The sequence below is a fragment of the Dipteris shenzhenensis genome, chromosome 27 (genome assembly GCF_047967505.1).
Source record: "Dipteris shenzhenensis isolate YYH24624 ecotype China chromosome 27, Dip_SZ_1.0, whole genome shotgun sequence".
NCBI classification, from domain to species: Eukaryota; Viridiplantae; Streptophyta; class Polypodiopsida; order Gleicheniales; family Dipteridaceae; genus Dipteris; species Dipteris shenzhenensis.
The window spans coordinates 24478966-24482388 of NC_141622.1; the positions used below are offsets into that span (position 1 = coordinate 24478966).

At 37.9% G+C, this 3423-nt stretch overlaps 1 pseudogene; it reads right to left on the minus strand.

Annotated features, from left to right (window-relative positions):
• Positions 1-2343: 2343 nt before the first annotated feature.
• Positions 2344-3117, minus strand: LOC147884072 (uncharacterized; annotated as a pseudogene).
• Between the last annotated feature and the right edge of the window lie 306 nt (positions 3118-3423).

A 3423-nucleotide genomic window follows, 5' to 3' on the forward strand; every position in this document is an offset into this window, starting at 1 on the left:
CGGAATCATTTAGAGTCCCATAGTTGCTTAACACATTTTCCTTTCCTTTCTGTCCATCCAAAAATGGTTGCAATATAGAATTGCAAATGTCAGGATCATTCTCAATAGATAAGCATGCTCTCCCAAAATGCACACATGCTTTTTGCATAGAACCAGTCCTAGCACCTAAGTCCACCACATGTCCAGAAATTGGACACAACAACTCCAAGAAGTACAACATCATGCATGGAGCCTTCTCCAATGCACCTCTCCGTGTTTTATAGTCTGCTCACTTGGTGGTAAATAATGATGAAACAAACTACTTCCAAAAGCAATGCCCAATTTGGTACCAACCACGGAAGCATTTCCAGGATTCAAACCCAAGACATACCAGCCCGATGAAGAAGGCATAAAACCACAACATCCACCTAAAGACAAGAAAAGAATTAAACTTATGCTTGGTACAAGCCATTTCATTATACAAGAGCATAAATTCTTTCAACAGGTCATTATAAGACAATTGTCTCACCTTATGATCAATACCACCAACTTTGATTCTACAATATGCATCCAAGCATTGCATGTACATTCAACATGCAAACTCCAATCTACTCATCCTAGCATAACGCTCAACCAAATGAAGAACATGAGGAGCACACATAACTAGGATCCAGCTAGAATCTGAAACAACTGTGGCCGCTACTAGCAAGGAGTAGTGTACATGGTCCTCTGTTAATAAATTCCAAGATGGAGATGTGGAATCCTCTACTCCAAGAGCTTCTAGCTGTGTAGGCAGATCAAGAATGACAAAATCTGCAGCCCAAGCAACACTCTTACCATTTCTTGTTTTTCTTTCACCTCCAAGACCCACAAAGTATTCCTTCATGTCTATATAGGCTTGTGTGAAGTTTGAGATAGACAATTGCTTCCCAAACTCGACATAATCATAGCACCAAACCTTGCAATGTGAAGCATCACATGTGCCACTCCGATTCAAAGTTGGAGAGGTCAATGGAATGTACAAAAAGTGGATAGACCTATCTTTCCATTTACATCCTTTCAAAATGGGTGTAGACTGCAGTTGTATCCACACCACATATGTAAAGACACAAAGTGATAACAACATATGTTACAAAAACAAATAACAGCTTGAAAAAAGACCAAGAGAGCTTACCATTATTAGAACCAGGATTTTTTGGTGGCCTACTACCCTTCTTTAGTTCCATACTTGAATCCTTGTCCTTTTTAGTCATCTTCTCAAGTGTTTTTTGAATCTCAATGACTGCATCATCCTCTGGACTGAATTTGAGCTTGATGAACCCATCTCTCCCTTTTTATGTTGTGTGTACAGCTCTACCTCCTCCTCGATGCAACATCCTTTTTTCATATCGAGCTACCACGGGTAGTTCTTTCTCTCCCACTCAGAGAGCACTTGCTTCCCTTCTTTTTCTATCATGTTTGGAGAGTACATACAAGATTTTAAGTCCTTAATTTTTGTCCATACTCGACATATGGGCAACAATTTTTCAATCTTACCAATAGCTTTTAAGGATTGCAAGAATCTGCATACAATAAGAGTCTTAGCTCAAAAGTGAAATACTTAAGGATGGATTTTTAATTGAAAAGGAAAAAACATGTATTGCTTACCTAAATACCAATCGTCGAGATGCCCTCGTCATCTCCATTTGTCTTGTTGCAGCTGTAGCAACAGTCATTGAATCCTTTAAATCTTCATAAAGTTCAAGTCTGTTCATTGCTTGTATCTCCCCAAATACTCTCTCAACGTAGGATCTTGAGGAAGCACAAAGCTAGCTTGTTGACTAGCAACCAAGACTTGAGAGAGTAACCTCTCAGATTCACAAAGCAACTGATCCATCCATGCCTCTTTCGCCATCCACTTTATGGAATTCTCTATCAGCTTTTGGCATCCCATAACTTGTTCTCAAATTTGAATTTGAGTGGCTAAAATATATTCCAAAGAAATGAATGAGTGTACAATGAATTAGTTAGTTCTAATTCAAAAGACATCCATGACAAATGGTATGAAACTTACTGCAAATACCATTCTCCCTAGCATTAGAGATGTCAAAGGATACCAAGTACTTGATCTTTTACTGCTTTCATTTGCCCTATGCTTTTCAAGTGTCTTTTTTTCTTCCTCAGAAAAAAGTGATAAGTACTCATTCTCATCACACGAACACATTGACTTCGTGTTGTACAAATAATCCTTGAGATTTGTTTTAATAATTGCTGTTTCATTAAGGCTGAAAAATAAAAAATATATAGCTTCAAACATATTAAGAATTGTTCACAAAACCCTTAAAAGCTCAAAAAAAGGTAACACATATAAGCAAGAACTTGCACTTACAGATTGAACCTTTGAAGAGCAACTATTAGCTTCATTTCTGTTTCTTTCTCTGGAGTAATAAAACTTGCTAAAACTCAAATATGCCATGCCTTTGATGTTTTGAATTTCTCTTCAATTAGAGACATCCATGCAACAGTACGGTGATTCCCCTCCCACACAAAAAACATCTTTCGAGACAAAAATGACCAATCAGCATCATCAAAAATCTATGCCTCAAATTCTGCATTTACATCCCTCCAACAAGAATCCCATGATTGTTCAATTTCATCTGTCACCTCTTGTGACACACCATCCGAAAGTGTTGTAGATAAAATAAACATTCCTTTCTATTGAATATATTTTTTTGCCTCTAGAGCTTGCTTTAGGCTATCCATATCAGTTCGTAGGCCTCTCATTCTTGTGTTTACAACACAACGACATAATGGGATCAAGGGAGCAATCTTTCCAGGATTGATTGCAAGAGATTCAGTAACATCCTTCCCCTGGCCAATATCAAGTGCAGCAGGAAACTCTTGCTCAAACTCCTCATCCAGTTGTTTATCCTCTTTCTTTCTCTTCCTAGAAGATTCCTCCACAATTATAGTAGTGTCTTCAAAGTCTTCCATCTCCTTATCCTCTTCAACTGCAATTTCAACCTCTTTTTGAAACTCTAAATTTGTTGTAGATTCCACTTGCAAACTTCTCTTGCTACTTGTCCTTCCACCTCTCCTGCCTCCTTGTTCTCCTCTTTCACCTCTCCCCCTCCTCTCAGAAGTTTTTATTTTTACCATCCTGCCAATGTGACACAAATGCATTTAAAAAAAGAAGTCATCGCATGGCATAGAATAGACTTATAAGGTCAATTAAGCCCCAGCATTACTTCAATAGCATACAAAGAAAGCCCAAGAGGCTTCAAAATAGAAAATACCTGAAGCTTGATTGTGATGCTGCTAATTGAAGCTGCACTTGACGAGATGATGGGGCTTGAGAAGACTAGTTGGACAACAAAAGCATACAAAGAAAAGTTATTAAGCATACAAGAACAAGTTATTAACCACAAAAGCATACAATATCTCGAATATACTGTGTTGTGTCTC